Below are 14,743 nucleotides of genomic sequence, written 5' to 3' on the forward strand. Positions count from 1 at the left end.
AATAAACTACTACTTTGTAGCTTATTAATAGTAAGGTAGTAGTTTGGTTTAGGTATTGGGTATGACTAGGTGAAGCCAATATCTAATAAACAGCCAATATCTTAATAACAAGCAGAAAATAAGCCAGTTGTTAACATATAGGAAATATTCCTTAAACTATATAGTGCTACCGTTTTTTTTCTATTTTTTTTTTTGAAGAACTGTTAATTGAGTTGTTGTGTGTGTTCACTGCTTTGTACTTGCGTGGGTTTAATGCAGAGCCCAAAGTCTGAGTACAGCCACAACATGACTTTGTTTCCTTCCTTCCTTGCTCCTTTCTTTCCTTCTCTCACAAACTAATTATTTACAGGTCTTACAAAAGTAAACCACCTTCATACTAATAACCTCACTTGCAGTAGCCTATTAAAAACTTAGCTAAATTTAGAATATGTGCACCCTTATAGTACACTTAAAAGTTTACAAACAAGTTTAAGTCAACTTGTTTTTAAGGCAACAGTTTTATTCACTTTTTTAAAGTTACTAATTGCTTTTTACAGTGAATGTTTGCTTTGTGATGGAGCCATACCCTGCATGAAAATGGACATCGAGAACTGGAACTGCCCAGTGTTAAAATATAAGAAATGCAGGTGACTCATTTTTATATCAGACTTATATACTGAGCATACTGTGCAGAAAACATATTTTTGTGAAAATAATTTATACTAGACCACCCATAAAGTACAAAAATGTTCATTAATTAATTTTCTTTCGGCTTAGTCCCTTTATTAATCTGGGGTCGCCATACCGGAATAAACCGCCAACTTATCCAGCATATGATTAAAATGCAGCGGATGCCCTTTACTAACCTACATTACGGCCAATTTAGCTTATTCAATCCACCTATAGCACATCTCTTTGGACTGTGGGGGAAACCGAAGCACCTGGAGGAAACCCATGTGAACACTGGGAGAACATGCAAACTCCTTACAAAAATGCCAACTGACCCAGCCAGGGCTCGAACCAGCAACCTTCTTGAGGTGATTGCGCTACTCACTTCGCCACCATGACGCCCACAAAATATGTTTCCCTGGAAAATTTTATTTAAACCGGTTTTACTTTAATCAAGATGATATAAAAATATTAATGATTCAATAAATACATAAATTTCCTAAATAATTTGATTGATCATTTTACACCCTTGTCCATTTAAGGATTTAAAAGTACACAAACCTAAATGTAAATATTTGTCACATTCACTTTGTCACAACAGAGCCTGGTAGTTTAACTAGCCTCGGTGATTGTGTGGGTGTTGCTAGTTGCTGCTGTATTTGCATTTTTCACAACAACTAACTTGGGAATCTTACTCAGCCACAACAACTAAAAACTGCGGTGTTAAAAACAACACAATTTGGGTTGTTTTGGTAACCCAATGCTGGGTATAAAAGGGACGTACCCAACGCTGGGTTACTTTGACCCAACAAGTTGGGTTACATGTTTAACCCAGCAAGCTAGGTTGTGATTTTAACCAAACAATTAGTTAAAAATTAAGACACTGCTGGGTTGATTGTAACCCAAAATGCATCAGAAATTTAATCTAGAAACTGGTGATTAAAATGACTAAAATAAAAACGATTTGACAGCAATACATACTTCAGAAATTGAATTTTATTTATGACAAAACAAATAAAAATGTGTCCATATGAAGACATTTTTACTATCTCCACCTCAGCATTAACCCTTTGACTGCCTGATTTTTCATAGTAGCTGTATTAATTCCAGTACTTTTACCATAAACTGACATATCAACCATTTAATAGAGGTTGATATTTCAAAAATGATGGGATGTGTTAAAAAATGCAGGGGGTGTTAACTAGCGACATTAGGAGTTAGGAAATGCAATACATTTTTTTTCTTGGTAGGGTAGTTAAAGGGTTAGACAATTTATATGAAAATTCATGAAACTGTATCACAGGAACACTGTCACTAAAGTCAGTAACATTGCTTAAGACTGAGATCAGACAAGTTTACTATGAACAAATGCGTATTTGAAATATGAAAACTTTTCATAACATTTACATCATGCATAAATCAGGAATCGTCAGTAAGAATCACATGCAATATTATTTGAGAGTAGATAATAAATTAATGTAGAAGCAATAATGAAAATTTATCTAAATGACTGAAGTCAGAAAGATTAACTTCAAAATACAAATTTGTGCACAAACTGAAAAAAAGAAAATGCTAATTTAATATTTAGAAAAAATAAAACATTCTATAACTTTCCCTGATATAAAGAAATCACCAGTAAGGATGATCAATTGCAATGTAAATGCAGTTTAGAACAAAAACCAGATGTAGAAGTAAAAATGAAACCTGAAGATAGAAGCATTGACTTATAATAATAAAATAAAATAGGAAAACATTTCACAACTTTTACTTGAACAATCATGTGCAAACATCAATAGTCAAATGTACTTACAAGAAAATATGCATTTAAAATATGAAAACATTTCATAATGTGCACAAACATTTATATGCATGAGCATCAAGTTACCATGTGAGAGAAACGATCACAGTATGATTCAGAAACAGTTTTATTGATAAACATTAAACAGAAGCAATTAGTCAAGAAAACTTTTCCTGTGTCTGGCTGTTTTTGTGCTTGGTGCTCTGAAGCGCCGATTAGATGGTAACAGTTCAAACAGGTAGTGTGCTGGGTGCGAGGCATCCAGAGTGATTTTGCGAGCTTTTTTACTCACTCTGGAAGAGTACTGTCTTGAAGTCTTGGAAGGGTAGTGCCAGTGATTCGTTCAGCAGTCAGGGCTATTTGCTGTAGTCTACGGAGGTCTTGGTTTTGGCAGCTGAGCCGAACCAGACGGTGATTGATGTGCAGAGGACGGTTTGGATGACAGCTGAGTAGAACTGTAAGAGCAGCTTCTGTGGCAGGTTGAACTTCCTCAGCTGACGAAGGAAGTACAGTTTCTGCTGGGCTTTCTTCACAGTAATGTCTATGTGAATGTCCCACTTTCGATCCTGAGAGATGGTGGTGCCCAGGAACCTGAATGACTCTACAGCAGCCACAGTGCTGTTCATGATGGTGAGTGGGGGAAGTGCAGGGGGGTTTCTCTCGGGTTGGGTCGAAGATGATTAGGTTGGATTAAGCCTTAACTCAGACATTCCCGTCTGCATCAAGCGAACCATACGTACAGGATTAATTAAAGAAAGGTCAAATCACGTCTAGAATGTAGAATGCTCATAGTAATTTAATAACATTTGCCATTCAATGTACAGCTAAGTAAAATGCCCAAAAAGTTGAATTTAACATTCTTATGCATCAAAGTACTGTTACAAAAACCAATAAACAAATTTAAGACTTAAAAATGCTACTTACTGTTTTACAGTTTACACCTCAGAAAAACCAGAAATCACAGTACTTGCTGCCTAAGCTAACCTACATAGAAAAACAGTGTCATTCAAAAGACATTCTATTACAATAAAAAGCTCCAAAAAGATCCTAATTATCCTTGATGTGGTGCTTATAAAATGGCCATCGAACATGCTTAACGTTAATTTTAAGCATTCTTTAGCCTCAGCTGAGCACAGACATTTCTGCCTGCATCAAACAACTTATCGGATTGAAGTAATCACATGCTCATAGTAAATTAACGTCATTTGCTGTTGAATGTACAACTAAGTTAAACAAAATGTAGCAGAGCGGAACGTTTATGTGTATGTTCTGACAAAATACCATCAAATTAACGCTAGTAAAGGAAACTTCGCTGTATCAAAACCGTATCGAACATAGTAGATTTAGCCGTATCCATGGGCGCAAATCTGATTTAACAGTGGGGGGGACAATACTGTAAATATAACATTTCTTTTGAGCATTTTTTTGGAGGGGACACAAATAATACAGCCGAATTGTACTAATACATATATGTTAAATATATGTTCCCGAGGTTAAAAATGGTTTCATCATTTTTATTATAGCATGAAGACTTTGTCATTATGATTATTTTCAAAGTTTTTCTCAGGTTCAACGACAAAGCAAATTTTTCTTCAAAACTATTTATTGCATTGTTTGTTGTGTTGTTTACAGTCAACCTCCTGACTCCTGAAGCAGAACAAATGCAGGAAAAGACATTTTCCATTCTCGTAAAAACTAACATGTTAATTACACTTGTTAAAATGACCGATCATATTGTAAATCAGTGAGCCTGTGAAATCTGCTAAACAGCCACAACTCCGAAAACATAAAAAAATTGTTCACCCCAAAAGAATTATCATTATCCCTTCAATAAAAGCACAACACCCTTACCTGACACACATATGATGGACCCTGCTCTGCCTGTTCCTCAATCATTTATTTCTCCTTTGCCTGTGATTATATTGTGACATTAGTATTTTCACAAGCACTCATTCTTAAAGCCAAATTGCCTTAATATATGAACTTTTTGTACTTGGCGTTTAGCTGCACTGAAAAATGATCTTATGTCTATTTTCTCTGTCATTTTATCCAATACATGACACTGCAATGCAAGTTTATTTATACTGTAGCACATTTTATACACAACATAACATTATGCCAAGTCGTCACAAATAAAACAATGCATGTGAAACGACTTTAGCGTTAGCAACGAGCTAACGTTAACTAGATAAGTAATTTTAATTGCTAATACAGCAGATTCATGGAGAATTACATCGGTAATCAGCATTTTTGCGACAACTAATTTATGAACGAGTCTATACAAATGGAAGGATAAATTTAGAACCCATAAAGCAAATAAAAAAAAGAAAGTAAAAATAAAGAAAGACTCCCAAATTCACATCAAATTATATTTCATTACAGACAATACAACAAACATTATTTAATGTGTTCTTCAAATTTTTTTTTTTTTTTCAAAATAAACACATATAACAATTTGGGTTTTTGCAACACATTCCAGAAAAAGTTGGAACAGTAAAGCATTTACCATGTTTAATGTTGCAATTCCTTTTCACAACACTTAAAAGACATTAAGGAACTAAAGACACTAAGTGATGAAGTGTTTCATGTGTAATTTTGTCCCACTCTTCCTGCAAACAAGTCTTAAGGTGGGCAAAATTACAAGGTCTTAGTTGTCGCACTCGTAGCCCAGAGAAGTCAACGGCGCTTCTGAACACTGAACATAGGGCTTCTATTTGGCACAGTACATAAACCAATCATCTGAAAGAATGATAAAATGGGCCAATGAAATGTCAATGAGTTGGCCGCGTCAGCATGCACAGCTGGCAGCAATTAAAATCATCTGTTGTATAAAGATGCCCGCCGTGCATCGTAAAGACACCTTTTCGCTTTCAGAGCCTTTAAGCCACTTAGAGAGCCATCCCTTTCATTGCTGTGTCCTGTTCTCGCTCTGGGTACTTATGTGGACCGCACTCAAAGCTTTAGATCCTCTGAGCAGCTCTTTGTTTGTTACGATGGTGAGCAGAACGAAAGTGCTGTATCCAAACAGAGGTTGGCACACTGGATAGTGGATGCCATCTCCCTTGCTTATCAGAGCCAGGGCGAGCCGTGTCCACCAGGAGTGAAAGCACACTTCACTAGGAGCGTCGCTACCTCTTGGGCATTACCACGCATTGCCCCGCTAAAAGATATCTGTAGAGCTGCGGGCTGGGCCACACCTAATACATTTACAATACAGATTTTATAAACTTCGAGTGGAGCCGATTTCGATTTCATTATGTTGTTGGCATGCCCACTTAGTCAGCCTGCTTTCTGGGTATAGATGCCTGCTATGCACATCCTCACTGTCAATCCAATATGCTTCAACTCAGCCACGGTATAGTCCCCCCTCTTAGGCAGGCCTGTACCTTCCCTCCCTGCTAACCATCCTTCATATTTGTACTCCCCCTTCTCAGGGTTAGTTCATATGTTCATGCCCCCAGGCCTCCCCATTTAAGTAGCAGCTGGCCTACGCAACGTCCTGCCTATCGGGACTGCACGCTTTTCCAGTGAACTGTTGTATTTAAAATTCTAGGCGTTTTTTTACGACTTCAAAAAATATAAAAATAAGCTTTTGAATGCTTCAAAGGTAAGCAAGTTAAGTTTGGGCCAGGGCGCACATTGCAGGGCTGTGTGTCTATTGATGATGATGATGATGGGGCGCTCTTAACATGATCCTGGCAAATCACTCACCAGTGATGTGGTAAGGTACAATCACTGTGGCGTTTTCCAAACATTTCAACATAGTGAAAGTTTTCCACATAGCATTGAAGTTCCCCTCCCGCTGGGGAACGAAACGGTTACCACGTAACCCTCGTTTCCTAAAGGGGGAACGGAAATGGTATGTTCCTTCGCCACAGCAGTTGCGGCTAAGCAGACAGTTGTGTTCGGCTCATCAGCTAGAAAACTTGTCTTTGCGATGCATGACGGACATCTACATACAACCGATGAATGTAATTGTCCCTGGTCTGAGCATCGGGTCATTTCTTGTTGTTTCTTGTCATTTTCAAGCACGCTTAGCCCCCCTCCCATCTCCCTCGACGGCCCACATTCACATTACAATCAGGCCTGGGCATGCTTACGTCATCGATGCTGCGCTGTTCAGTAAGCGCTCTCGTTCAGCACAGTGGAGATTTCTTTAGTTATATCGCTTTAGTCCTTAGGGATGCGGTGACACGCAGTCAGATGTTTCCCCGAACAGATCAGCCACTTTTGACGCTCATAAACAATCATAAAGCCCTCGTGCTGCAGGAATAAGGAGGTTTGCTGAAGGTGAGCAGCTGTCGTGCAGTGAGGGGTTTGCGTATTTAATAAACTACGGCAGTTTGCGTTCACTGAACAATAAGAATGATTAAAAAATCCATATGAAACAGTCCCTTAAAAGTCATGTCTCGCTTTTAGTTAGCCCAAGTGAACCACGCTCAGGCACACCTCTTCCAACCGGGCTAGGGCCAGCCAAGTAAATCATGCCTAAGCCCGATTCAGAGCACTCACACTTCTCAAACGATCTGGGAAACGGGCCTGGGCAGGGTACGGATAGCACAGTGTGAGTAGGCCCTAAGTCTATGCCCTTTCCCTTTACTCGTTCTGTTTTGTTTGGAGCACTAGCTGAATGCTTTCGGTTTACTTACTACTTTCCCGCCCTTCTGCTTTATTACTTTCCATTATTCTATCAAGCTAATATTACTCAACTGTTATCCTTGATTTTTCTCCCTATTTATTCTTCTCTTGATCGTAGTCCTGTGTCAGATTGTTGTTTTCTTCTTGCATGTCAGAAGATTTCCTGGTCTAGTCCTGTCTCCTTAAATCCTTTGAGTCTCATCGTGTCTAGCATTTTCTTGTTTCAGTGTCCTAAATTTACTTTTCTACCTGTCTGCTCCCAAGCTTGTTCCTGTTCAATTTTTGTATCGTTGCCTCTCCGTCCCTAATACAGCCAGCCTTCATTCCACTCTCGCTGGCCTCAAAGCCCTCACTCTTTCTTGTGGCTGCACTGGTCCTGGATACAGCAGTCGGAGTCATCGCTCCCTGTCCAGTATCCTAGTATTGAACCCTTCTTTGAACACTGTTTTCTAGCCTCTTCAGAGAAGTTTTATTTATTGATTTTTGGGAGCATTTGGATCTATTGTCTCTCAGTTCCGCTCCTCCTCATCCACTGCTGGTGCTGGGTTCTTCTTTGTCAAGAAGGACGGCTTCATCCGTCCCTGTATTGACTATTGAGGGCTAAACGACATCACTATTAAGAACAGGTACCCCTTACCTCTTATGTCCTCAGCCTTTGAACTTTTGCAGCAAGCCCAGGTCTACACCAAGCTGGATCTTCATAAGGCCCATCACCTGGTTTGCCTCAGAGAGGGGGGGAGTGGTCAACACACCCACTTTGAATTTTGGGTCCTTCCTTTTGGTCTGACCAACACCCCGGCTGTCTTACAGGCAATATTATTCTTTATAGTGATGTTGTTCAGCCCTCAATAGTCAATACAGGGACGGATGGAGCTGTCTTTCTTGACAAAGAAGAACCCAGCACCAGCAGTGGATGAGGAGGAGCGGATGACGGAATTAAGGGATTTGTTAATATACTTGTCCATGGCCTCTCTTTCAGGACGGGACAGGGAATACAAGCAACCCTTAGGCAGAGAAGGTCTTCCAGGACATGGTCAATGATGTGTTGAGGGACATGGTACAATTATTTGTCTTTGTGTACCTAGATGATATCCTGATATTCGCTAACTCTCTGCAGGTACACACTCAGTATGTTCGCAAGTGCTGCAATGACTATTATTGAACCAACTGGTCATTAAGGCAGAGAAGTGCATCTTCCACCTCCAGTTAGTATCGTTTCTGATTTCGGAGGCTGGGATCAGTGCTGATCCTTTAAAGGTAAAGCCTGTTGCCGAGTGGCCAACTCCTGACTCTCGCAAGGCACTGCAGTAGTTCCTGGGATCACTGCAGCGATTCACTTTTATTGGCATTTCATTCTAACCTTAGGCCACATTGCTGCACCCTTAACAGCGCCCACCTTCTCCAAGGTACTGTTCATGTTGGAGATAAGGCTCAGGAGGCCTTTGATAAACTCAAGTGCTTTTTTATCTCTGCTCCTTTCTTATCTATTGCAGATCCTAAAAAACAGTTCATAGTTGAGGAAGACGCTTCTGAGGTTGGAGTAGGCACAGTCCTGTCACAGCAATCTCTTTGGCATGGTAATCTCTGTGCTTGACCCCCACTGAGCGAAACTATGACATAGGCAATCAGGAGTTGTTGGCAGTTAGGCTCGTAGGGAGAGTGGTGCCACTGGCTGGAGGGCACAGAGCAGCATTTTATTGTCTGCACAGACCACAAGAACCTGGAATATATCAATTCTGCCAAAAGGCTAAATGCAAGATAAGCTAGTTGGCTTCTCTTTTTCAGCCAATTTAATTTTGCTCTCTCTTACAGGGTCTAAAAATGTCAAACCTGACTCTCTCTTTTGACTGTTTGAGGCCCCAGAGAGGGGGGTTTCAAAGGACATCATCCTGCCCAGGGGCGTGGTGGTGGCCTCCCTCTCTTGGGAAATCTAAAGTCTTGTTCTGGAGGCCTTCATAAAGTTCCAGACCCTTCAGAGAGTATCTTACCCCTCGGAGATAGCTGGCAGCCATCCATCAGCGGTTTTGGTGGCCATCTATGGACAGGGTTGTCATGCAGTTTGTGGTAACCTGCTCAGTTTGCACTCAGAACAAGAGTTCTAACTCACCTCCCACTGGTCTGGATATACTCTTCCTATCCCTTTCTGTCCCTGGTCACACCATGCCCTTGATTTTGTTACTGGTTTACCAGCATCAAAGGGGAACACTGTCATCCTTATGATGGTGGACCGATTTTCCAAGGCGGCATATTCAATTCCTCATCCTATAAATTGCCCTCAGCCAAAGAGACTGCTCAGGCGATGGTGGACCACATTTTTCAGATTCATGGTCTTCCGGTCAACTAGGTTTACGATATAAAAATTTTACAGCCCTCAGAATATTTTACATTATACCATAAATATGTAAAATTAAAGAACCAACCCTCTGCTTTCAAACAAAAAAAATATTTTATTCTATCTTTATGTGATCATGTTTTATACCCACTTAAATGCAGGTAGGTTTCCTGAAAACTGCAACAATTAAAAAAAATGAAAGTGCAGTTTTCTAAAAGTAGTGCATTTTCAAGATATATAGTATATAACGCACATGCACCCACACACAAACACACACACACACACTGTACATACAAAATGTACACACATAAGTGTGCATGAGCGCGTATGTGTCTTCTTGGGATTGTCAGAGCAGAACATATTTTGCCATCCTTAAAGGGTCACGAAACACCAAAACATATTTTTTGAGCTGTTGATAAATCATATAGTTTATATATGTCAAATATATGTCCTATGTTGCTAAAAACACTATTAGGACACATAAATTTCACAAAAAAAGTGAACATTTCTTTGTTTTGCAATATTTCGAGCAAATTTGTTCTTCTGGTTTGAAACGAATTTTTGAAGCTGCGTCAGACCGATTAAGGACTTGCGTGTATTTCAGCACTTAGATTGGATGTCTGTACCTGGGAGTACTTTGTGACGTCTCTGGGTGTGCTGCATTAATTAATGAGAAAGGCTTAGTTCAAACCAATAAGCATGCTCTATTGTGTATGCGGTGCAACTTCACCAATATGCATGATAGCTTCAAAGTTTGATTTACTTGATTTACAGAGTTTAGACAGCAGAGAGAGACCATGATGTGTTGCCAAAACAAGTAGGAGAAGAAGAATTGGTTGGAGATACGGGTCGTCAGTGTTGCTTTTATAATTTGCTTGCAACAAAGGTTTTGTTATCATTTCCTGATAACAAAACACAGCTGGACTCATGTGTGGATTGCAGTGCACTCAACTCGCGACAGAAATACATGTCTAAGGAACATATTTTTTACCCAAGAGCTTTTCTCATCTGGAAAAGGTGAAATCCGGAATTGCCGCTTGTCTCCTTTTCATAAAGACACGGCTCCAGTTGTTGTTTATTGTCCTATCTCTAGATTTGGTAAGTAAGCGATTAGTGGTCTTTGTTATAACGTAAATATCACTACAGTATTATGGACTGAAAGATCCACTGTAAATACCCTCTGCGTCCTAATGTTTCAGTGTTTAAACGCAAGCGACTGCAAAAATACTGCAGAGAGTAGATGAAACAAATAGCTGGCTGCAGAGTGTTAGAAATTATTATTAAGCCAGCATACACAATTTGTCAGAGAGCATTCTGTGGCTCTTGCAGTACTGTGGGACAACATGCCTCCGGAGAGCAGCTTTCCCTCAATGACAGAGCTTGCAAATATCAAAGCAGTCAGACAGTTTTTCACACCCCAATTCTCTCCCGAAGCAGACATGGTAATGACAGTGACCCAGTCTGTGAATATCTAGCTGGAATCATTTTTGATTTTTTAAAAAATAATTTACTGTTTTCTACATTAAATAAAGAACAGTCTGTGAAAATAATAAAAATAATATTAATACTTACTGAGCAAAACCATGTCAACAACTGAAATCACAGTAAAATGAATTGCTACAATGAAACTTTATCTCTGAATTAGATTTGGCCTGGTTTTTACACACTGTGTCATAAATTGTAATTTGTAAAAATTCTGTAAATACAATGTAAGTGGATCATATTCCAATGCAATGCAATATTATGATTTGTTTGTTAAGGTTAAGTCAGGCACATAAGCATTTATTTAATACTTAAAACATTTTATTTAATACATTAAGAAAACAACTTGTAAATAAACCCATGTAAAGAAAATAAACTAGTAAATTGCAGCTTTCCATATTTTAAAATTAGAAATAGGCTATATGAAAACTTTACTACACTGTAAAAAAAAGTACTGGTTGCCTTAATTTTTTTTAAGCTGAATCAAATTAATTAATGAGTTCATTGAACTTATGTTAAACTGACTTAAAACTGCTTGCATAACTTATAAAATTAAGATAGAACGTGTTTAACTTTAGTTAAAATGACCTAAAAACTTTTGCTGTCAGGACTTATTGATCATATTATTTTTTACAGTGTAGCTAATGTTTGTATGTAGTTTATGTATGGGCTGTTTCCAGGTTTGGATAGTTGTTACTGCAAATAATGACAAATATTTTAGCCAAGTCTGTTATCAATAGCACCCTTTAAAATTAGGTTCATTAGTATTTTCTCCTCGTCTCTAGGTTACAGCAGCTGAGTTAACACAGGTGTACCACATATTAAACATAACATCAACTAAATCATTAATATATATTAATGTCCAAGTGTTCATACTTTCCTGAAAACATAATTTTAGGTTGTGATTTACGACCACTGACATGCTATTGGGCCTGTGATCACTGTGGTCTAGGCCCCCAAGAGATATGGCCCACACTGCAGTATGCATCCATTATTTTTTTGTATCTAAAGTGGTAACCCTAGTTAAAGTCCACCGTTTAATAATTTGTCAAATAATTTGATTACTGATGTCCATGTAAACACAGTCACTGTCTTTCTCCCCTGCATCTGTGTGTTTGTTTTGCCTCTGTGAAAATCAATGTGTGACAAACCGAAACTCTTTCCCCCCTCCGACACTCCCCCCTAAACAGAGCTGGACACCCACTTTCCTGACTTTTTCCAAACTAGAGGTGTGAAAAACCCTGCTGAAACAGGTGGGTTTTGTGGCCCTTTAAAATAGCAAAAGTGCATTCAGACATATCCTATAGAAATGCTTTTGCGCCATGTGCTTTAGACTTTGTGCCTAGATCATTAAAAATAGAGCCCTAAACCACACTAAAACACCAGATTAGTGATTTTTAAATCAAACCACTTCTCAACGCCTCTAACCACCCTTGACTGACTTAAAAAATCTCACAGTGTAGTCTAGCTTTACTTAACCAACGAGCAGCACATACATGCTGCATGTGGACTTCTTATGCTTCGGTTTGCCCCTGATGACATCACAGTACCACAGCTCATGATACCCACAGAGCCAATGAGGGGTCAGATCAGATTATGCCCTCAGTGCACCATAAGGCAGAAACCATAGTGCCAGAGCCTTTAAAACAGGCAGGATCTTAGGCCAGCATGTAGCAAGATGTGAGTTTAGACATCAGAGGGTGTTTAGACTGCTAATACTGTAAGTCCATCTTATCCTGTATGCCAAGCAATGCCAACCTGCTACATATTGACCCCAAGCAGAACAGATGGCCTGCCCACCACCACAGTTAGCAACATTCACAGGCTCTAATGTTGTGTGTTTGCAACAAGTCTGTTGCTTGTGTATAAATCATCTTTGTTGTAAGTTTTTAGAATTATTGTTTTAACAATCACAGTTTCACAGACAGAGTTGATGTTTGTTTGATACAGTATATATATATATATTTCTAATTTGGTTTAAAGAATGACTGTATGCAGTATAGTTTGGTACTTGTATTGCATGTTGGAGTATTAATTGAATTTATCATACATTTTTTGTAATGATATTAATATTGATGTTTTAGCCTCAATAATGTAGTGATAATTTCTTTGGTTTGACTCTGTAAGAGTTGAAATATTGCAAATATTTTGATATCTTTGACAATTCAAAACATGAGCTGAAAATAGAGACTGGTGACTCCACAACCCAGCAGGTGGGTATGCGGGAAAAACCGGCCCCTGCTGCATTTGCATCTGAGTCTGCTGAAACTCGGCTTCAACCACCCCAATTCACACATTTGGTCATTTCAATGTTTGAATGTTCTAAATTAACCAAACTGACTTTAACTATCATGTTTCATATAATTTGAAATGTCTCAGTGCGACTGGTACAATGGTCTCATTCTCTTAGAAATAGAAATAGACATAATCAAAACAATAAATATATAACTTCAGGAATCTTTTGAACCACTGTGAAGGGTGTGACTTTTCCACAGGCAGCACTAAATGTGAATGTCTTTTGTTATGCACACACCCCCTTCCTTGAGGGAATTCTTGGATTATTTAAGGTAAGGTTTGAGAAAGGCTCAGGGCGATTCTGCCTAACCAGATCAGCCCATAACATGGAGCTTGCTCCATGTTATGTATATTTTGAAGTCAGGTATGCATCTTTTCATCTTGGATTTGTCTTTGATAATTTGATGTGTTGTATTGATCATTTATGAATTGACTAATTGAATTGGCATAATACACTTACCTGACCAATAAATTGTTATGTTTTGAATCATTCAAACAGAGTTCGTGTTATTATCTCTAGTAGATTGTGGTAATTTCATAGCACCACAAGCCCCTGTACAGGTTAGTAGCGGACTAGAACACGGTAGACGGAGCATTGCGGCACGCTATACAATGTCTCTAGAGCTCCGACTAACACATTGGCATTAATTCATGTATACTTAGACTGTAAAAGGATATCTAAGGGGATAGTCCTTCACTCGATAAACTTATAATACTATTTAGATAGTATAGTGATTATTCAAAGTTACTAATAGTTTAAGTACGACTGGTCTGCTTAATTCTATAGTAATGATCATTATATGACTAAATAGCTCTGTTTGATTTAGGAGGTAGCAGATCTATGGGGACCGCATAAAAAATATCCTAATCTGAGTAAGTAGGGTTCTGCCTTTTTAGGATAGCGGTCAATCGCCACTGTTTAATGACCAAGACTGACATGCTTGTCCTTAAGAAATTGCCGGTACAAGATTCAGGATGTTATAGGAATCCCAATGAACGAGAATAACATAAAATGATGAACCGAAGAGAATATTCAATCATAATCTAAACTAATGTGAACGGAAACAAAATTACCTTCTCAATGTTTTATAATTGGAGTCAGATAAAACGAGGATAAATATATTAATATTCTAAACCACCTCATACTAAAATTGGAGTCAGATATGAGTTAAGTTTAATATACCTGTAGATCAACATTGTGCACTGGAAAGACCGAACATGCAGTGAACCTTCATCCACCATTGGATACCGTCATTGGACCAACTGGCTGGACCCTACAACTCGAATATTAAAATTAACAGTATTAATATTAATACTGAGATTTTGGTCACTCCACTCTTAAGGTGCATATAAATAACAGATAAATGACTCCTTTTAAATGGGGCGCCAGACAGATTCGACTGTCAAAATAATTAACAATCAAATATTGTTCATTGAATTTAACAAATGTATAGGAGTTTATTATCTGGCCAAATCTAAAGGATAATGAGATCATCTGACTTGTAGAACCTTTTACTCTATTATCAACATAAGGAAGACACAGTTGTAAT

The sequence above is a fragment of the Danio rerio genome, chromosome 1 (genome assembly GCF_049306965.1).
Source record: "Danio rerio strain Tuebingen ecotype United States chromosome 1, GRCz12tu, whole genome shotgun sequence".
NCBI classification, from domain to species: domain Eukaryota; kingdom Metazoa; phylum Chordata; class Actinopteri; order Cypriniformes; family Danionidae; genus Danio; species Danio rerio.